Source organism: Rhyacophila brunnea, unplaced genomic scaffold, assembly GCF_057557595.1.
Source record: "Rhyacophila brunnea isolate RB1 unplaced genomic scaffold, BYU_Rbru_1.0 scaffold_11, whole genome shotgun sequence".
Taxonomy (NCBI): domain Eukaryota; kingdom Metazoa; phylum Arthropoda; class Insecta; order Trichoptera; family Rhyacophilidae; genus Rhyacophila; species Rhyacophila brunnea.
In genome coordinates, this window is record NW_028232763.1 from 2142954 (window position 1) to 2167177 (window position 24224).

Here is a 24224-nt window from a genome sequence, read left to right on the forward strand (position 1 = left end):
CATTATTTCCGACAAATATACAGGTGGTAGTAATATATTATCCGATTTCGACTCCGTGCCTAATAGCTGAGATAAGGGGATATCAGTATATTGCACTAATTGTATATTGTTTTTTACTAGAAGGTTGTAACACACACTATTGCACGTCTATAATGTGTGGTTAGTTTTCGTAGGACACTCACACATTCAAAACCCTTCATAAACATGTAGTGTATTCGGGTATAGCACATCGGAATTCTATTTATTAATCTGTTTTGTGTTTTAAATATTACAATCGTAAAACCCACGATGGCCGCGCGGCTTAAGCGTCGGCCTATAGCGTCGTGGGGTCCCAGGTTCGATCGCTGGGTCTGGCAAGTACACATATTTTTTTCAATTTATGTATGAGTCAGATTATGGATCTAATAGGTTGAGAAAGTGGCTGACATCCATTTCTCAACAAAATCTGTCATACAAACCTCCATTCTGTGGAGGCCCATATGATTTTCTTAGGATCGGACATGGTCGGACATCATCAGGCGAAGTAAATAAATCTACCATAGTAACCTCTCATTAGCGCATTGAATAAGTACAATTGCTCAAAATATATTTTTAATAATATCCTCCTATTCCGTGGCGTTCTCAGCGTCCTACATCGTCGAGTTGTAAACAGAAACAGTATTGCAACTAGGGATTCCAATACCGGGATCCCGAACTATTTTCGATACCTGTGAATCCCGGGATTGGTAAACATAATCCCTAAACTTTCGGGAATGATTTTTTTTATCAATTTGTTTGAATGAAGTTTGTTTTATTACCCATGTGTATATTACAATATTATTTACTCCATTAAGCTTATGTATTTCTTAGATTGAACGTACACAATATTAACAATAAAAATGTCTAAATAGTATAAATTATACTAGATTTATGTTTGACGGATTTTATTTGTATATATAAAAATTTAATAGTAACTATGGAAAAGATGCCAATCCCGGAATTGGCAAATTGTAATCCCGGGATCAACATTTTGGCTCGGGATTGGATTGCCTAATTGCAACCAAATGGATTCATAATAATTAAAAACAAATGAATTTTATAACATTTTAAATAAATATAAGTAATACACATATGAGCTAGCGGTTTCTCAATAAGTCCCGGTCATAATTTATAATACACATTATTACAACATGATAATACAGGGCATGTGCACCAATGTAGTATTGTGTTCTGAAATTAATGCGGCAAAACACGTTTCATTTTCCTTTTAAAATTTTTATAGTTTCAGAAGGTCAACATCTGTTAAAAATCTTCGCTTTAATTCGCATAAGTGCCGTCAGCTTCGTTTAGATACAAGATGGCTGCGTTCGTCTCTATCGATCAGTTGTTCAAACAAAACATATTCCTCGAAGTGTATTACAGTAGAATGTAAATTATCACTCACTCATCCTCACATTGAAATCCCGCCTCTCGACTTTGTTTAGTGGAAGATAATCTGGTTATCATGTGTACCTAATAATTTAAAAATTATATATTAAAATGAGCATTAGGAAAGCTACGATGCCAGTATTCGTATATTAATTAACCATGTCTTTTCAAAAGACTCAGGTATTTGATAAACTTAGTAAAAAAAATACATTGCAGTTACGAGTAGGGAATCCAATCCCAAGCCAAATTTTTGATCTCAGGATTTCGGGATTACAATTTGACGATCCAGGGATTGGCATATTTTCGATAGTTAATATTAAATTTTTATATATCCAAAAAACATTGATAAAACCGGTCAAAAATAAATCTAGTATAATTAAATTTATAATATTTAAGACATTATTTATTGTTAATATTGTGCACGTTAAATCTTGGAAATACATAGGTTTAACGGAGTAAATAATATTGTAATATAAATAATAATGTGAGAATAAAACAGTTTTATTTATTTATAAATCTTTCCCATTTTTATTAATTTATGTAAAAAAATAAAATTAATTGGCAACACATGGGTAATAAATTAAACTTCATTCAAACTCAGTTTATTTCTAATGTAGTTATGTGTCATTAAAAGAATTTTTTTCTGTTATATTTTATTTTCCATAAAAAATGATAAAAAAAATCAATCCCGAAAGTTTCGGGATTATGTTTATCAATCCCGGGATTCATAGGTATCGAAAATAGTCCGGGATCCCGGGATTGGAATCCCTGGTTACGAGTATGTTAACGTTATTAATTAAGTTCACCTCGATATGTATTTTTATTCCATCATCAATCACTCTTAAAAAGCTCCGTTTAGTATGCACTATCATAAAAGCTAAGGTCATATTGTCATAAAAAGCTGCATTAAGCAGTTGCACGTCAGGTATCGTGTATTAGGTCACCTATATTTAAATCGGAATACAGCCTTCGGCGAAAGCCTACTTACGTGCAATTGCGCTTATCAAGGTCTACTAACAATGCGCTTTTTGCTGGAAATAATAATCAATAGAATTCTTAATGTGGAGCTTTTCCTTGAAAGCATTTAAAAGCACAAGGTGTTTCAAGAAACTGACGTTGGTGAATTAATGCGTCGCCTTGGACAGCGACCATTATTGGAAAATATATTTGTTATCGTACAGGTGCAGTGTTTTAGGTATTTATGTTAACAATATGTTAGTTTTTATATTAATATGAATTTATAAATATGTGTATTCCCTAGTTTATTCAAATAATTATTACCTGTTTATTGTGATATTACAATTTTTAAATAATAATTCCACCCGGATGAAAAAAATCTACGATTTTCTCTTATGAATATGTTTATGAAGTTTTTTTATAATGATGTGTTTTCAAAACCTTGACGTGATAATAATTGTGTAGTTATATTGTCTTGAATGATGTGAACTGTCAATTCTTGATGAAAACCGAGTTTCGCCTTTCGGCATCTTCAGGCGCTGTGTATACTCACCAAAAGGCAAACACACACTGACAACGAACACTATTAACTCTAACTTATATAATAAATCAATACAATAAAGTAGGTAAAAACTTATCACCCACCTATTAAGTCAAGAATCCAATAAAAAATATATAACAAATAAATTATGAATAGTTTTTTATACCTTATCAATAATAATACACTCGATAAGTGTATAGTCAAACTTAATAGATCATTAGTAATTATTGATCACCCACAGTGGCTGCGCGGCTTTAGCGTTGGGCTATCACGCTGTGGGTCTCAGGTTCGAATCCTGGGTCTGGCAAGTACACATATTGTTTTTCAATTTATGTGTGAGTCAGGGTATGGACCTAATAGGTTGAGCAACTGGCTGACATCCATTTCTCGTAAAAACAAAATCTGTTAATACAAACCTCTACTCTGTGGAGGCCCATACGATCCTATTAGGATCGGACATGGTCGGAAAAAAAATATAAACAACAAAAATACACTCAAGAGATGTAAAATAGTCCATTCTGGGAACAATGGAAATTCGTCGCATGGTCGAAATGGTCCCAAAAAACGACTCAAGTAGAATAGTACATAACTTAAATCCATTAGAATTTAAATTCAAATTCCACCAAGTACCTTCGGTCGATAGTATTAATAATATGTAATTATTCCATATAGTTTAATAGTAGTCAGTACCGATTTCGTCCATTGACAACGTCCCATTGAAGCGGGTGAAACCGGTTCTAATTATTATTAAAATATGTGGAATACGTATTACATACTGTGTTTTATTTCATTTAAAATCTGAATGTGCTCTGCCGATGTTTGGAAAAAACATTAGGCCACGTCATATCTTCTGCAAGCATGACATTACTCTGGGAACTCTGTTTTATGCTCTACCTTACCTTGTAGGTATTGAGCTTCAATCATTCGACTCGTGGTAGAAAATATGCATACAATATGCAGCATTTCTGCGCTTTATTGTTACTACAAGTAGTTATCTTGGTATATTTTGTTGTCTTAAACTTTCATTGTTAATGTTATTAATTTAGGAATTTTTCATAATCTCTAAACAATCACATCTTGAACGATTCCAGTTTTCTATCCACCTGTTCTTTTTACGTTCAGATATTTCGATTCCGTCGACCAATATGGATACATTATAACTCACCCTTCTTAACTGAAACTTAAATGACTTTATACTTGCAATTTTAATATTATGATCATCATGAGTCGGGCTTGAGCAGCTGTTGGATGAAGGCCTCCTCTAGATCCTTCCATTCTTCTCGGTCCGTAATTCTTTGCTGCCACGCACGTACACTAAACTTTACGAGTTCGTCTTTCCAACGGATTTTAGGGTGTCATTACGGTCGTTTTGTGCTCCCTGGGTACCATTGTATGACAGCGGCTGTCCAGCACACATCATTTACATGTTTATGTATTAACGAGACAATGTTTTATAATATATTTCACTTTTTTTGCAGAAGCTGCGCTGATTGTTCTTGGAAAATTACAAAAAGGTATGAATAATTACTATATACATTTGTATTAATTTATGTATCTGTCTGTCTGTAACGCACTAGAGAAAACATATGTAAATGTGTAGGACGAGTATAAGCGACAGAAAACATATAAGTAAACGCAAATTCTAAATTAATTTTATCGAGACATAACTTTTTATCTCGCAATTATTCAGACAAACCTCAGAAATATGCATATTAGGAAAAATCTTTGAAAACTATAGGTGATGGGAGAGACTCGAACCCATCTGACCAATGTGATTTATCAAATTTCTTTAATATTTGACGATCTGTTTGTTGTTTGAATAAAGGTACCTCTAACATGCACTTAACTAGATTTCTACACAACATTTTTTCAAAAATCTTTTTGCGCATATTTTCACTTGCTAATAATTTTGAGTAACGTTTTTTGTTCAACAAGTAATTCTCAAGATTCAACAAAGTGATACTTTTTATTGCATATACGAATTTCGGAAACATACCTATACTATAAAAAAACTATTAACTACCTACTAATAAATAAAATTATTGTGTCTATGATGTATATTACGATATCCTGAAGTTTCAGTCTAGTTCTACATAATATTATTTAACGAAAAGTATTTTGAAGATTTTTTTAGTGACGTCTAATAATTAGCGAATCATAGGCCACTGCAGGGTGGAGGTTATATTAAAAAAAATACGAACCTTGGTACCTTGGTGTCAGGTCTGTGTTTTAATTTATTTTTTAAACATATTGTGGACATTACAAATTACAAATTTAAGACGTTCACAACATGACATGAAACATTATTATAAAGAAAAAAGTAATAATATCTATAAAAATGAAAATATAAAAAGAGAACATAATATAAATATACAAAAGCAGTGAAACCACAATTATACATGTATAGAATTTCAAAAAGTACACCGAGTTTGCTAAGGAGTACCTATTTTAGGAATTTATAAAATAGTGTGCACCTAAACTCACCCTCGAGCAAGTGGAATATATAATATCTGAAGCAATTTGGTTGAATATAGTTATCGACCTCCCAATTGGCATTACCAGTGGCAGGTTGGTTCTGCACATTGGGAGAATAAACTGATGCTCTCTATTTATAAGATATATTAACCACGGACACACAGGTCAACACTGCCCATTTTGAACCTCGTATAAATCGAAAAAAAATACGTAGCTTAATAAAGATCTCTTCTAGAATCTAGATCAAATACATTATAAAAAACGAACTGTAAAATTTGTCAGAAACTTTCACGGTTTCACACGTGAAAACTTAATTATCTAAACCAGGTATTCTTTATTGATAATATTAAAAAAAGCATATTATTATTAATTCTCACGAACAAAGGAATATATTATTATCTTCTCTTGCTCGCATTTTTCTTATAAATGGCTAGAGGGCGTTTCCGGGCTTGGTGTTTTCACCCAGTGTGGATCGTATTTAGATATACATTTTTACGTACCTACCTACTTTCGCAAAGGTTGTGCACTCCAGAATGCCCCGAGGGATCCGAACCCATCACAAAAGGTGCGACCGCGATGCCGATCGATCGATCCGTGGACTATATGCTGACAACTTTAATATAAAATATACACGGGACATCCCTTAATTTGACGTGATGTAAAAATGAGGGAGAGCGCAGAGCGCCCTGACGATGATAGGTTTATATTCTTTACTTAAAATACTAAACGACACAACGCATGGCAGAAAGAACAATATCTTTAAAATATAGCATTATCATTTCAGTTGCTCTCGACGTTTTACTGCTGGATGAAGGGATCTTCTTGCGTTGATACGTAGTTCCTCTAAACCACAGGTTCTCAAACTTATTTCGACCACCGCCCACTTTGAGATTAAAAAAAATCTAGTGCCCCCCATATTTTTAACTCACCCTTTTACCTTACCATCTGTTGCGTATCTTAAAAACAATATTGCAAATATAATTTTTAAATATGCATGGGATAGATAGGGTGTGACCCATATCCTATTTCTGAGATCAAAAAATGTTTCAATGAGAGGAAATAAAACTAATAATATTTAGTAGTATTTTTAGTAACATTAAAAGAAGGCTTTGAATTTAAAATTTATCTAATGTGAAGGATGAATCTGATGCATTTCGACTAGTTTGTTAATATCAGGCTCGAATTCACTTAAAAACAGCCGTAAGTCGCGGCGTTCAGTAACTTGCAGCTGATTTCTCTTTTTAGTTAGCAACGTTTCTACTAAAGTTTTCTACGCTAGTACAGGACTAAATCCACGTTCACACAAATACGACGATGGGAATGCTAACCGAAATCGTTGAACAACCAACCATAACCCAGGGTACAGTTGAGAGATTCGCTTCTGCAGCCAAAATTCTTGGTAGCCATTCTTGAATTTAATTTTTAATTCTTCGTTTGTTGTCAGTTCTATAAGTTCTTCTAATCAAGAATTTTTATTGATAGAATTTGTCTGCCGTCGCCCTTCTAGATTTCCTTAACGCCCCCTAATTTTCTTTGAGCCTTCTACTGCCCCCCTGAAAGGCACCAGCGCTCACAAGGGGGCGTTATCGCCCAATTTGAGAAAGACTGCTCTAAACTATTCTAAATTGAATTAACTTACCGATATAGTGAGCTTTTGGTCGCCCTTTTTTTTTAGTATTTGTTGGTTCGGTACCACTCGAAGATTCAATTTGCCGAGCGTTAATCTGTAAATAAAAGTGTGTAACCTTGTAATCTTCACATTGAGGTATAAACGCATAGGTAGCATTAATTGTTTTATGTATTGAGGAAAACAAACAGTTATTGTAAATACTTTAAATCTAAATACAAAATAATTATAAGATAAAAAGAACTTTTTATAAAAGTACGTTTTTAAATTTTCTGTTGAATCATATAAACTTGACTTAACTAGCTTATCAAAAAAAATTGTACTTGATAGAAATACTGAATAATGAAATGTCATTTCATATTGATTTCTTAATTATTTAATAATTTATTATAATATAAATTATTTAATAATTTAGTTGCTAGGACCCCTTAGCAACCAATAATGGTACTTATCGAAAAAACTTTTCATACAAAACAGAATTAACTAAAAATGAATTCAATTATACTTAAATATGGCTAAAAGTATTAAAAACATGCATTGGCATCGTGTTCTGATATATTCTAAAAGTTTCAAATAGCTAGTCGGGAAGTTAGTTAAAAATCGATTGCAAGATTTGTACTGGAAAAACAACCACCGGACAAATAAGAATACGATCTAAGAAAAACGTTGTAAAATGGATGAATCATACGTAGTTTAACCTGTGAACTTTCCACATAAGTATAGAAAATCTAGATAATATGTACGAGTATATATATATTTTTAAGAATTATTAATAACCATGTCCTTGCTTTTTCGTACAAGGTACAATTTTGAACAATCAAAAACACCCAGGCTTTGATAAAATCATATAAATATTGTCTCCTCACCGGGAATCGAACCCAGAACTCTTGGGTGGAAGGCCAGTGCATTACGCACTGCACCACGACAGCCGCCTTAGATAATATATATTAATATAATAATGATAAAGTATTAATTTGAACTGTTACATAAAACAAAAGGAAGTGTTGCAAATAGATAAGATGACATTTAAATAGAAATAGGTACCATTAATCTCAAAGAAATTTATCTATATTAGTGTATATGTTAAGCCAAATGTGCGAAATTGACTATTACGTGAAATGAGCAAAATTTTGCTTAAATCATGAAAAATGCAAGCCCGTTAGGCAAAATATCTGCCAAGTGCGTGAGTTCGGTAGTAATTTTTCTGCCTAGTTCATGCATTGGGCAAATTAGATAGTAGCGCTACGGTGGTGTTTTTTGCAACTAAACCGAATGTGTCAAATGCGCATGCATTGGTCAAAATAGATGGTCGCGCTCCGGTGGTGTTTTTTGCAACTAATCAAACTAACCAAATGTGTCAAATGTCATTGATTATATAAAATATACCAATCAATAACTACAATGACGTTCATATCCATTTAATATGCCCAAAAAAAACTAGAACTATAATAATGATAACGGAAGAATTTTATTAAAAGGTATTTTCGCGATTTGATTCGTGCTTGGGTATCAATCGTGCAATGGTCGATTGTTTGTTTGTGATAGTTTGTTGACACTTGTTAGCTAACCTCAAAATGGACATTCAGTTGAATTCAGAATCACAAAACCTAACCCAACCTAACCTAACCTAACATAATAATAATAATATTATATTATGTCCAATTATAACTAATAAAACCATACGTATTAAATTTACTTTTTCTACTGTCATGTTGACAGTTTAAGAATTCCATACCCTGGCGAATTCACGCACTCGGCAGATAATTTACCTAATTCATGAATAAGGCAACGGGCTTGACTATTACATGAATTAGTCAAAATTTTGCCCATTTCATTTAATAGTCAATTTCGCACATTCGGCGTAACATATTCAAGAAAAAGAAATAAAACATATTACATATATATAGTATGTGTTGTCATTTTTGTTTTTCCCTTGAATATGTTTTTGTTTTACCATCTCTGTCCTTTATAATACCGTATTATATTACTCGCATTTTAGTCCCATGTTTCCCACTCATATATAATACTGGACGAGCGCATTGGTTAAACATTTTACGCCTTCAGGGTTAGTGGGAGGTATCTTTAAAATATCTTATTCATGCGTTCAACGTTGCACTCAGAGGTTAGATCTCCAGAAAATTTTGTCTAAAATTCTTCCATTTATAACATTACATTGGGTGTTACAGATATACGTATTTTCTCATTTGGTATAGGCGATTTACATGTAATAGGATTGAGTGTGAGTCCACAGAGCAGTTTATCATAATCTCTGATTTGGAGGCATTTTTCTTTAAACCTACGTGGCGGTTGGCGTCTGCATGTTCTTCGATTCTTTGATTCTTCGTCGTCACCTGAAAAAGAGTTTTTAACATAAAACATGTCTATTAGCAGGACCGCCTTAAAATGGTTACAAGTAAATTGTACGTAAAACATTTCACCGTTGCACAGTTCGCTGTGAGCTTTCTATTGGAAAGAGATGGCCGTATACTATACGGTTTTCAATTTTATTAGATTCAATATTTACGTTACTTTAATTTTCATATCTGATTTTGGCAAAATTCATGAATTCAAAAATGAAAACCTAACCTAACAAATAATCCAGTATATCGGCTATTTTCAAAATTTGTCTGGTGCTGGCTTCCTGTAAAGTGTAAACCGACAAAAACCGTATTTTATTTAGACATGAATTTATTTTTAGTCAGTAGTCAGTACTATACGACCCAAAGAGGTTGGACGGTCTTTAATATACGGCCATAATATATTTCCGATACTTACAACATTTTACGATGGAGTGTAATACGGCGAATTGCATACGTACCAGTTTCAGGACATGCTTAAAAATTCGTAAAAACATAAGAACTGTTTTTTTTTTTATTTTCAGACCACCAATTAATTGTTAATTCACATAGCTATCTTTAGACGAACCAAGAATGTTATGCGAAATAAAATACTGTAGTTAGCTACATTATTATATTAACTATGGTCTCTTTTAAACGATCAAAAAGCAATTTTCGTGTATAATCTCACAATGTCAAGTGTCCAAAATTTCATATTAAACACTCTTTCCTATATTCATATCGGCTTTGCTTTGTACGTGCGTCATCGTATTTTTTCCTCTAAGAGCGTTCGCTATTCGTTTTAGTTAAACGAATGCGTTGCCGGATCATTGATCTGGATTCCGTCCGATCTGCGTATCCAGCGCTTATACCGCGTTGCACCAAAACCTTTAAAGAAAAACCAGCTTTAAGCTCTGAGGCAGAAATAGAAAAGCTTTTAAATATTATGATAACTAGAAACTACCCTTCACTTGTGTTATAACGCAATACATAATAGTAATATGTACCGATTATCTACCTACACGATGATTTCTATATTTTTTTAATTAATACTATCCAAATTTCTAATTGATACGAATTTATTGACACAGGTTTCGCATTTTGGCATCTTTAGGATATTTTTGACTTTATATATTGGCACCTAATCCTGACCGGTGTATCCTCCCTCAGAGCGTAAGACGGGCATGCACAATCTAAGATTTCGATTCTAAGGATAAGTCGCCGAATACGAGTCGAGTCGAGTCGACTTATCTATATACAGACAATCCTGAGTATAGAGTTAAGGAATCCTTAACCATAGACTACTTTTGTTATGAACACGCCCCCTTCTGTATTACCATTTACCACTGACAGCTGGTATCAAAATAAATTCGCATGTCTATAAAACAGTCCATACACTCAAATTCATTTAACAATGTATCTCAATATATATATTGATAGTGTTAATTCGTTTGGCATGTACTTGCAGAATATTATTTTACTTTTATACACCAGCCCGCAGAAATACAAGATGCCAGGTGATACTGGTGATAGAATGTCACTTGACGCTAGTGTTGCCGTGTTAAAAAATATCTTGCGGTGCCTGTGGAATCACGTATAATGACTTATAACGGAAACATAAGAGTATTATAATTAAATATTAATATGTATTTATAGTTATTGCGTTTATAAAATGCAGTTGTCATATTTTTGTCATCGTTTAACAATTATAAAATAATTTACCTAAACTACAGGAAAGAGAATTTTTAAATATGGTATTATTTTTAATAGAAATGATCTTAACTAAGGACAATGTTTCTGCATAGTGTTTTCTGCTAAGGAAATTTTAGTTATGACAAATGTTTCTGCATTCCGCTCTAAGTATATTGTCGTTGTCCTACTAATTAGGGAGCAACCGGGTCATGGGGCTCCCTGAGGATTTACGTAGGCATAGGATGAAAACTTGAATCTCACAATCAACCATACCGGAATTGGTATAACCCTTTTTATGGTTCTGGTTCCGATATCGAATCGTCACGTGCCAAAAGCCACCTGCAAAAGATACTGCACTTCAGCGTACGGTACGGAGTCGTCTTAGAGTAATCTCAAGTCCACTAACTTAACTTAAATATTATACTCAGTTAATAATATGGTTTACTAATCTCAAACCACGAAATGGGGCCTCATTGTCGTCCGAAAGCTCCAAATTCTATCTCAAAATGTGTGAAGTTATGTCCACCTTATCGGGATTTTTAATGGACCGGTTCAATCGGCTTACCTACACGTCTACTCAGAATATTTTTTTTTATAATTTTTGAATATAATTTGTCAGTTGCACTGTGTCAAAGCATCAACTTTATTTTATTAAATACCAGAGTGTGTCACAAATTTAATATTGCCGTAGTAACTACGGAGTACAATACGTATAATTATTAATATTTCGTAGCGTTGAAGAAATTGTTTTTTATGCATTTTCTCTAGTACCAGATAGGTATCGTAGATGGTGTAGTTATAATTCAAAATATCTTTGTTATTTAGGGTGCACATATTAGATTTTAAGAGTCAATATCCGCATATAAAATCAATATTATATAAATTATTTGTTTTCATTACATAGCCTTATCGTAGTCTAATCGTATCACACCACAAATTCAGTTAAGCCGCGTTGACACGGTCCAAGTACGATCCAAGTAGACTTGGATAGGAATAATTAGTATGAAGATGTCTCATCCAAGTGACAGCTTCATACTATTTATTCCTATCCAAGTGACAGCTCCATACTATTTATTCCTATTCAAGTTAACTTGGATGAGTAGGACGCGGTCCAAGTAGCTTGGATAGAAATAATTAGTATGAAGATGTCACATAGAGTGCACTTGGATAGGAATAAATAGTATGAAGCTGTCACTTGGATGAAACATCTACATACTAATTATTCCTATCCAAGTCTACTTGGATCGTACTTGGACTGTGTCAACGCGGCTTTATCTACAGTCTTTTTGTAGTGAAGAGAACATCCTTCTGCCTACGCCTTTGCTGCTCTCTATCTTTCGTTACATTCTGAGTTGGAGTTAATAATATTTCTCATTTTTACAACGTTTTTATTAGCTCGTATTCTTATTTGTCCGGTACAAATCTTGCAATCGATTTTTAACTAACTTCCCGACTAGCAAGACATTTGAAACTTTTAGAATATATTAGAATACGATGCCAATGCATTCTTTTAATCATTTTAGCCATCTTTAAGTAGAATTGAATTCATTCTCAGTTAATTCTGTTTTGTATGAAAAGTTATTTCGGAAGAAATCCGTAATCTAATCCACTATTATTGGTTGCTAAGTGGGTGGTCCTGGCAACAAATTATTAATGTATACGTGCGTTACTATGGAAATCAAAATGCCATTTCAGTATTATTTCTATCAAGTACATTTTTTTTGGTTGTTTAAGCTAGTAAGTCAAGTTTATATGATTCAACAGAAAATTTAAAAACGTTGTTTATAAAAAGTTCTTTTTATCTTATAATTATTTTAATGTAGCCAAAGTGAGCGAGTTGTCTGAATTTTATGGTAGTTATTAATTCGTTTACTTTATTAAATTGTCTTAATATAAATGATCTTTGGTAACGTTATCAGTCGAGAAAGTTCTCGTATTTCCCCGATAAATCAGTTTAAATATACTTACATTAATTAAATTTTTATCATAATAAGATTAAAATAATCAAAAACAACTTTGTGTTATGTATATATGCACCTGCGTATCTATTCAATATACAAGGCTGCTATCGGCGGCTACCGAGGGTAGTTTATCATATTTATGTATTTAGGTATTATAATTGTTACAATAAGTTAGCCGTCTAAACTGTTAATAATGCCTATTTCGCTCCAAAAGTTAACACAGCTAAGAGAGGTGCTGTTTAAACATAGCACTTTTTAACAGTTCAGACGATTAACTTGTTGTAACAATTAACCGCCTCAATATATAAATATGATAAACTACCCTCGATAGCCTATATAGAATAAACTATCTTTAATCCAAGGTTTACCACATCTGTTTGGGGTCATTTCATAGGGATCGTTTTCATCGTATCAGGAAAAGACTTGGTTCAAAGGGTCGTAGAACCTTCTTTGTGTCCTCATAAAAAACCCAACCCCTAGCATTTTATCAACAAAGTACTCTATCCGCGACACAGGTGCACTGGAAGTTACATACTAGTGGTAGACAATCAGATTCTACAAGTATATACACACTAGGTTCTCCGAGTTCGATTCCCGGTAAGGTCATTTTACATTATATTGGATTTTTATAAGCATGGAGTTTTTGTAATGAGTATTCTTTTTTCTGTAAAATATTCGTTATTGGGTGTAGGTGATTATTTAAGCCATATTTTCCCTGCTGGGGATGCTGCTAAATGGGGATGGAGTGATGAGCTTAAACTAGTCTGTGATCCTATTGACCCGGGACGTTCTTTTTCTGCCAGAGGTTGATATTTTTTGGGATTTTGGCATGATGCGGTCAAAGTATATCAAACATTAAAGTTTTTATTTCTATGATTATTTTTTTGGCCTCGACATCACCTGAAAGTGGCGAAGGGTGTGGGTAGGCTGTTAAGATCCGCCTTAAGTAGTGTACACATAACTTTGTCAGTCATACGTATTTGTTTTCATTGAAATAAGACTACAATTTACAGTTGATGTTGATTAGTCTTTAAAATTCAGTTAAACCCTGCGACAACCAAGCAGTAATAGATAATAGTTAAAAAATACTCTTCTATCTATAAATATCTAAAATTATGCAATTTAATCATAAATAACTTGTGTTATGTATACTTAATCCAATGAAAACAAATAAGTATGAATGAAAAAATGTGCACAATTTTGTGCAAAACACTATTATGGTTCGGTTAGGCAGGGTTTAATTGATTTTCAAAAACTTACGAACACCATCTGTATATTGTAGTCTTAGTTCAATTAAAACAAAAACGTATGACTAACAAAGTTTAATGTGCACTATTTATGGCGGATCTTAATAGCCTACCCACACCCTTCGCTACTGTCACCTGGATATGGGTCATAATGGGTCAAAAGCTTGCAGTTATCTGATGAGTGAGTGTTGAAGCCTCCAATCCTTTTATTGTGACTGAAAATACAAAGCAACAAATCAGTCTTCTAAGGACTCGGTTTAGAACGTCACTAGATAGTACTATTTTCCTCACTCATGTTTCATGACTTCTGATGTGTTTAACAGTAAAGTGTAACTATTGTATTTGCTACTCCATAAGATGTCGTAGTGTTAAAAAAAGATCTATCAAGGAACGAATTATATGACTATAGAAAAGCACTAAACCATAATTTCATCGTTTCCACTCGATCATCAGAAGCATGATCATGCTGGGTAGGTCTTGACTTCAACAACTCTCTCCACCAAGCGTTATATATAATGGCTGATTTTCAATTCAGAACACTAGTCATAACAACAGTCATCGTTAGCTTTGTCTAGCCACCGACATTTTGGTCTGAGATGTATGTGTGGACAGGATTCATAAGCGCATATCATGTAAGGCATAAAGCCCACCAAAAAAGCGCTCGACGCGCTCACTACTGAGTAGGCCCCCTCCCACCCGCGCATTACCCTTCACCTATATAATAAGGGGCCCAAGAAGCACAAAATAATTATTATTACAGCGTCTCTCATAACAAAGCAATAAAAATATTATATTATTTCTCGGGGCTTGTAATTAAAATCGGACACGCAATAACTAAACAATCTTATGTAATGGCTTCTCGCCCGTCTTATCGACGACGCTTCGAGTAGCGTGATTTTGCTTGCTGTGTTCAATGAATGGACTACGTTGTATTTTCTTTAATTCGTATCGCTGAGAAGCGAAAAACGGTGACTCATGGGGCAGGCGGGCACAAGGCGTCGTCAAATCCAGTGTGCGCTGGCGTATTTGATTACGTTGTATTTCCGATGATTTACGCGCCACTTGAAGAAATTTTGCGCGAGCGCCCCACTCGCTGCGTCGATGGGCTTTATGCCTAAAACGTACTTTCAGTTCAGTATATAATATAATATATCCTAATAGCATTAGAATTAATTTATTAATTTTATAAAATTTCTTATAAACTGCATAATATTGTGTCTTAATAGATTGGGCGAATGGTCAGCTACCATTCTATGAACTACCACGTCAAACTACCACGTCTTTGGGAGGCTACTAAGATCCACATAGTATAGCAGAGCCAAATATTTTGTTTTCATTATAATATATAAGAAAACCCATTCACAGTGAATGTGTTGAACAGTATACGTTTTATAACTTTGCACTTTTTTGCACTCTTTACTATGCTGATACGCCTCTTTGCCTCATTACCTCGCATAAAATTAGATAAAATAACATTTAATTGTATTAAAATCATCATCATCATCATCCTGAATCTATCCACTGCTGGATGAAGGCCTCTTTAAGCTGCTTCCACTTCTCTCGGTCCTGTGCAATGCGTTGCCACGTACTTCCGCAGGACTTTATCATTTCATCGATCCAGCGGCCTCTAGGTCTACCTTGCGGACGTTTTGTACTTCTTGGATCCCACTGGATGACTAGATTTGGCCAACGATTGTCTCTTCTTCGAGCTATGTGTCCAGCCCATCTTCATTTAAGGCTTTTAATAAACTATATTACATCGCAAACCCTTGTCTGCTTCCTTATCCACTCATTCCTCTTTTTTTTCCTTTCGCGTTATGCCCAGCATGCAGCTCTCCATCCACGCTGTGCTACTCTTATTAATATATGTAGTAATAAATAAATATACAGGTAATATATGAAAAAAAAATATTTTTATTACATCATTTTCATCCTAGAGCCGGAGTGCAAAGTTATGAAGCATATATGTTCTATACTGAACATTCAATTAAATGCGTCTATCCACAAAAAGTGCCACTTACTAAAATAATTACAAATGTTTTATGTAATCGTTAAATGTTATTAGAAAAGATATTGCACCACAATGACACAATTAGTTACAAATTTTAAAATGTGTTTATTCTTATACTTTAATACCAAATCTAATATATAAAAATCAATATTTGTTTGTTTGTTCGTATTTTATGCGCTGCCAAACCGTTCATCCGATTGCGATAAAACTTTGTCAACTTATTGCTTGCACTTGCGCGAAGGTTATAGGCTATATCTTATATATATATAGATGAACGACTGCCTGTCTGTCTGTATGTAGGTATATCTGTCCCGTATGCGTTCCTATATATTCATTCATCCGATTGCAATGAAACTTTGGTGAGTTGTCATGCGCATAGAAAACTATCTTCTTCTTCTATTCCTATGCGTTTCTATACCATTCATCCGATTGCGATAAAACTTTTATCAGTTGTTGTGCGCACACCTGCGAAGGTTTCTAAATTAGTATTATATAAAATACAAAGTTTGTTGTTTGTTTGTTCCATCAAATTTTGAATTTTTACCACATATTAATACTAGTGTAATATTGAAAAGATAATTACTTTTTAAATATCTAATATAAATGTATCCATGAAGCGAACCTGTGCGAAGCCGGGTACTTCAGCTTGTTATTAATATAAACTTTTCATTCCTTCTGTATCCTATTAATAATTTATCCTCGTTAAAACCTACGATTTATTGTGTTATTTCTATGATAATTCATGTTTCTTTTAACCATTACTTTTGGAAAATCTGTATAAGGGTCTTAAATCTTCAAAAATGGACTGTCCATGTTGCCAAGAGGCAAACACATACACAGAAGTGTGCCCCGGTCGATCCCTCTGTCATACAGGGGGTGGATTTTTCGCCCTCGCCCCTGCGATATTGTATGCAAAACGCGTCCCACTTTTAAACCGAAACGCGTCGGTTCTGTTTCCCCGGACTTAGCGCTTTTATTTTCATAGTGTTTTTTATTCAAGCAACATGTTAAAAGTTTTACGTTTTAAATGCATTAAAAAGTTCGCATAAACAAAAGTGGAATAATAAACAGTTGGGGTTTTTTTTTAGATTTATGTGAGTCTGGGAAAACTGTGGAAAAACGATTGTGAAATATGGTGACAGTGGAAAAGTATAACAAACATTAATTTGTTTTAGGGTTATTTATTGTATATATCTGGAAATGAAACCAGTACGTATCTACATTGTAACATTTATTTATTGACCAATGTAGTGAAATTATTTCATTTCTCTTTAAAAGTTAAGACTGGGCAATCCTTTTGATTTAGACTTTAAGTATTATATTATATTGATTGAACCAAATATGGTGGCCGTCATTCCTTATTACCCTATCTACCTCACATCCTTATTTGTTATTGTCACAAAACCAAGCAACCGGCAATTACGGGTCATGAGACAACTGCGATTGCGAATAACATTCAGTTAGCTCTAGTGACATCGAGAAAGCGGTCGTGTGCGGGCTTGTTTTAGCTTAGCCGTCGTTAACCACATAGTGACTCAAAACGCATATGTTCGACCTTTGTTGCGTTAAATCTTTGTTTGGGCAAACGTCGCGTCTATTCATCTATTCATCATTTATCCCAAACCAAGTGAAACCGTGAGAGTGACATTCCGATCAAGTGCGTGAGTGCGTGAACACCGAACCGGCTCCAGCGCGCGCCAATCCCCTCAACATAAAATGTCAGCGTCTGGCATCCTGTTAACGCTCCCCCCCCCCCCCCAAGATCCGTAATCCACCAACAAGCATCTTCAAATAACAGTCCACTGCTAAAAGGGTGACCAATATTATATATGCATAATAATATGTCAATCAATTATAACTATTCACGTTAGTAGACCAGCCTTTGCAAGTATTAGGGAAATGGTTGTTAGCCAATTCATCAACACATTCGGTCTATTAACTAAATATGGTGCGATTTTAATTCAGCTACGGGATTCAATCCCGCGAAGAGCGTTATACCCTTCTCTACGACGAAAGCCCAGCACCCCCAGTTAGAGTTGGGTATTTCCCAAGAAAATCTCAATCTCGAGGTTCGGGATTTCCAGAAAAGAATTCTCGAGAATTCTCGAGAAATCGGGAAATTTAAAAAATTATTAAATGTCATATAAAAAGACTCGTATAAGAAGAATCCCTAAATCAGTGTAAAAACACCAAAAATATGATTTTTTTATTTATGTAAGAAGACAAACAAAATAGAAGTAGGAAAACAAAAATAATTCAAAAATTACTTATTAAAATAGGATTTCAAAAAACACAGACTGTCAATCGCTGCGTCTGACAATCGCGTACGCTTTTGAGACACAAAATTCTCTGATGTTATAAAAATTGCGCTCATTTTGAGTCAACGTTGGCTTAATTTTGTTAAATGTCCCGATCAGTCCTTGAACGTTTTGTGTTTTCTGTCAACTTTTTTCATATAGATAATCGTTTTTTCAATAATTAATATTCGATAATAAAGAAATCCCGAATCCCGAGAAAATATTCTCGAGATCCGGGATTTCCCAAAATGTTAAAAATTTCAATTCTCGAGATTCGGGATGGAAAATCTCGAAAATTTCTCGAGAATTCCAGTCGGGAAATTCCCGAAACCCAACTCTACTTGACTTATTGTTGTTGTAAAGATCGCAATCTTTTGAAATGTATTAAACCACAACACTTGGGCTTTTCTACCGCCCTCGTCTCCGTAAGAAACAATCTCGTTCAAAGCTCGTTCTTTGGGATACGAGATTCGCTCATTCATTGGAGGTTTCGCCTTTCTTAGAACCTTTTAAACAAGAATAGACAACCGTGAATCATCGCACGCTTTCTTCATGATCCCCACTATTTACAAGTCCATTGATGCGTCGATGAATTTTCCTTGTCTAGCAACGAACCATTTTAGAAACTTGGTAGTCGCCACCGGTAAGGTCCAGGATTCACCCTCGCATGGATACTACTTTGCGGATGATTCTTATAATTTTACAGTACATCACAGGTTAATATTTGGGTGGTTCATAATAATTATGGATCAACTCCAATTTTCTATTCAGTGGCTAGACAAAACAAATTTCTCTATTGTGTGTTAATATTACAATCGTAGCTCTCCAATTTTCCGCATAAATGGCAATACTAGTACCATTGATAAGACGTCAAATTGAATGCGAATCATGTCCATTTTGACAGTTCCTTCAGCAGTATAAAGAGCTATTTGCTAACATTTTTTTTTAATATTAATCATCATCATCATCATCATCATCATCATCATCATCATCATCAGCCGGGTTCAATCCACTGCTGGATGAAGGCCGCCCCAAGCTTTCTCCAACTCTCTCGGTCCTGTGTCGTTCGCTGCCACGTATTTCCGCCGAACTTTACCAGTTCGTCAATCCAGCGGCTTTTAGGGCGACCCTGTGGCCGTTTCGTACCCCTTGGGTACCATTGGATGATGGCATTTGTCCAGCGGCCGTCCTTTCGGCGAGCAATGTGCCCCGCCCATCTCCATTTCAGCTGTTTGGCAACGTCTATTACATCGCGTACTCTTGTCTGCTTCCTAACCCATTCGTTTCTCTTGCGGTCCTTTCGCGTGATGCCCAACATGCACCTCTCCATGCCTCGCTGTGTGACTCTTAGCCTTTGGACATCTCTCGTGTTGAGGATCCACGTCTCGCAGCCGTACGTGAGCACGGGTTAATATTAATAAAGCCTGAATATACTGTATGTTCCGACTATTTATTAAAATTAATCCATGTACTATCAAAATATGGTAAGTATATACAGTGAAAACATTCCTGAATTTTACAAAAGGAGTTTTAGCTTTAGTTCCAAATATCTTAGGATCCATTTTGATAGACTTGATCCATAATTATTGTGAACCACCGAATTATTGATTACAAATATTGTTTATCCATGATTGAATATACCTATACAAGATTTTACTTAATTTTTATGCATTCCGTTCAGTCATCGCTTTCAATTTGTGTCACAAAAGATTTTAAAAGTCTACCCTAATCCGTTGAGGCTTTCTCCGTTTATAAAAAAGTTTCTTTGACATTTTAACAATATTATTGCGTCAGAGATTCGGTAGTATTTCCAATACACAGTGGCCGTTATTGGTAAAGCCCTATACAGTATTTTCAATAGTCGTTTTCCTATGAAAACAAGTCCCTTTATTCGCTCCTAATCCTCGGTCCTATCGGCTGGGGTAGGGGGTGCCTTTCAAAAACTTTCGCGATGGTTGGGCTAACCATACGTCCCATTTTAAAGGGGATCGGGCCTTCTTGTTATGGTATATATTATATTCTATTAAAAGAGTCTGGACTATACCTAAAGGAAATCGTAATAAACACTTTATATATTAAAACACTTGGAGGTCATTCAATAAATTCCTGTATGTCTAGTATTTGTAGTCATTGTTACACATATTACAGATATCATTGACGAAGGGTGGAGGTAGGCTGTTAATAATATTATATATTAAACTTTGTCAGTCATATGTATTTGTTTTCATTGAAATGAGACTACACTTTAGAGATTGTGTTGGTTAATTTTAAAACCATGCCATAATAGATAATAGTCAAAAAATACTTGTCCATGTATAAAATATCTAAAATTATGCAATTAAATCATACATCACTTTAGATATTTTATAGATAGAATAATATTTTTTATCTATTATATTTTGGTTAGGCAGGGCCAAATGAATTTAAAAAATGAACTAATAATATGTTTTTTTCCGACCATGTCCGATCCTAATAGGATCATATGGGCCTCCACAGAGAAGAGGTTTGTATTAACAGATTTTGTTTTTACGAGAAATGCATGTCAGCCACTTGCTCAACCTATTAGGTCCATACCCTGACTCACACACAAATTGAAAAACAATATGTGTACTTGCCAGACCCAGGATTCGAACCTGGGACCCACGGCGTTATAGTCCAACGCTTAAGCCGCGCGGCCACCGTGGGTGTATTTGCATAATATGTGTACTATGTATTTTTCATCCAACGAGTATATATAAATAAAAAAGGGTGCACAATTTTGTCGTATCCAAAGTATACCAAAACTATTATGATTTTGTTTAGGCAGGGTTCAATTTATTTTTAAAAACTAACCAACACCATCTGTAAATTGTAGCCTTATTTCAATGACAGCAAATAAATACGTATGCCAGACAAAGTTTAGTGTGCACTATTTATGGCGAATCTTAACAGCCTACCTCCACCCTTCGCCACTGCCTTTTAGCAATTATTTTGATCCTAATCTAGTATTATTAACTACGATACAAGTTAGACAGAATCATTAAACTTTAATGTCTTGATGTACCTATTCATTGTTTTGATTTTATGGATTCCGGATGGTATAGATTTGTTTACCATACCGTGGTTGCGAATTATTGATAAAAATATCGGTCGTTGTTTTTCTGTCACGTTGTGTCCCAACCAAAATGTGGTCAGCCTAGCAGTAATACTCTGTGAAAGCTCGTGACAGAGTGTCGCTGGCTTTTCCGCAAGTTTGCGCAACTTTTTGCAACTTCACCGGGCCAAACAAATCTTGTTTGCGCGAATTCGAGATGGAATGTGTTGGCATCATAGTAATACCCAGCGCGTGTTTATTTATTTTGTTCTGCGCTCGTTTCGCCGAAAGTTGCCGCTCACTGCGACAAATTTTCGACGAATTCTCGGGGATTTTAAGTTTATGAATAAATTATATGGCAAGGATTTGCTTCGTTCTTATCGCTATATTGAAGACTCGGTCTCTTAAGCTAAAGTATGTGTTCGAGTAACCGGCTGTATTTTATTACAATTATTTACAGCGACTTTTTGATAAACAGTCGCTATAAATGTTATATACAATCAAATATATAGTTAAACGATGGAAAACTGCATACTTTAGGGAAGATTTTCCTAACTTTCGCTCTGCCGGCTTTTTAGAGCACCTTTTCGTAAGTGGACTGTAATTTTTGAAGGTGGTGTGGATTCTGGATCTAGGGGTGGGGGCGATTTAATGGAGTGCCAGACACTGACGTTTATGTTGATTTATAGTGGCTCCTTGGTCTGGTTGCACTGTCACTCGCGCGGTATTGTTTGTTTTAGGTCACCCGGTGCGTGGTACTTGGTACACAGTTTTATGGATGATATGTGAGGGTGGATGGATGATGATGTTATTCTATGAATGATGAGGATGCGACGTTCACTCAAGCCGTAACAGACTTAGTGCAACGAAGGTCTAACATAATGTTTTGAATCACTTGATAGTAAATGCAGCGCGGCACCACGCACTCGTTCGTATTCTTGAGTTGACTGAATGTCTTTCGCAATTACGATCGATTAGTGACCCGTAACTGCCGTTCACTTGGTGTTGTGGCAATAATACTGGATTCGGGGCATCGAACCGTCCATTTACCAGTGCGTGAGTGCGTGAACACCGAAACGGTTCCAGCGCGCGCCAGCCCTCTCAACATAAAAGATCAGTGTCTGTAATCCTGTGTAACCCCCCCCCCCCTTTGATGCGTAATCCCCCAGCATCCTCAAATTACAGTCCACTGCAAAAGCGCCACCAGGTATATTATTTGTGTTCAAGTAAATGGTAGATCGAAAAATATTTAAAATGCGATGTTTGTTCATATACATTCAGATGGTTTAGCCTGTTATGTATCCATAACTCTCCTCTCTATAATATCGACAAGATATTGTCATATACAATAAGTTTTCTTTTGTTTAATTCATCAATACCCTAAGTAAATAATTAAGTATCTATTGTAAAGAATATTCGATTGGTGTCATTTCGACTCGTCAGCACAAGCGATAAGGTACCGTTGCAGAATATAGACATAGGACAGCATGCATCTGAAAGGGTAGACAAGTTCACGTATCTCGGATCCAGCCTAAATAACCAAAATAAGACAGCAGAGGAGATAAAAATCCGCCTTATCTCCGGGAATACTGTAAGTCCCAAAGACCACGATGGGCGGGACATGTGGAGAGAATGCTTGAAGTTAGAGCGCTAAGGATCACGATGAAGTGGCTACCCCAACGGAAGAGACCCAGAGGCCGACCAAGAAGGAGATGGGATGACGCCGTAGAAGTGGACTGGCTTCATATAGGAAGACCCGGTAACTGGAGAAGTGTGATGAGAGACCGGAGTGAGTGGAGAGTGGTTGTGGAGGAGGCCAAATCCTATCCCGGGATGTAGCGCCGTGGAAGTAGAAGTGATTTCGACTATTGCAATGTACTTACACAATATTATATTATTGATCAACCCCAATATATCTACCCTATCTAGCTGTGTTTCTACACACATATAAACTTGTACATGAAATGTGCATCTCCAATAATTACTTACTTATTTTTTCATATGTATAACATTGTAAATGATTCTAATACCTTGTTCAACCTTAACTCAGCTCTACTGTCCCGAGTTGTTTCACTGCGAATCGAATTCTCCTAAGTTATTTCCCTTTTAATACCGCCATATAACTATACTTTGAGATTAATTGACGAATAAGTAACACTGAAGACATCCACCGAGTCTTATTATTATCTTTATACCACCTTTCACTAAAAGATCGGGTCCCGTTGGTAAGGATTTCCATTGTCCAACACATAACAAGACACTTAAAAACATATAAAATGACAAATTTTATAACGGGTATTTAAATGCAATGTTTCTTCTTTCACATGTATAAAGAAAGCCAGGTGATGGTCAGAGGTATCAGTAGATTTGTACTATTTTGCCTTTTTGTCTCATACCTACGCATAAAATCCTATGTATAAAAAGCTTATGTTTCATTGAAGTGTTTTGTTGTGATTAAATTATTTAAATAAAAAAACAATAATATTTTATCTTCAAATGTAAAATAAATAACCGTATATTATATATAAGCTTGATATCAAAGTAGGCCAAACGCCATTTACAAATTTTTACGGGAGACCCACAAACATGTCTGACAAGTG

At 35.0% G+C, this 24224-nt stretch overlaps 1 protein-coding gene across 1 annotated transcript in view; it reads left to right on the forward strand.

The window, feature by feature from the left end:
- The window catches only part of tutl (immunoglobulin superfamily member turtle), a 654981-nt gene that overhangs the window by 226273 nt on the left and 404484 nt on the right, over positions 1–24224 (forward strand). The window contains exon 2 of the mRNA XM_085958137.1: positions 4384–4419. The gene's annotated coding sequence lies outside the window, so the exon portion shown is untranslated. The remainder of the gene's footprint in view (positions 1–4383; positions 4420–24224) is intronic.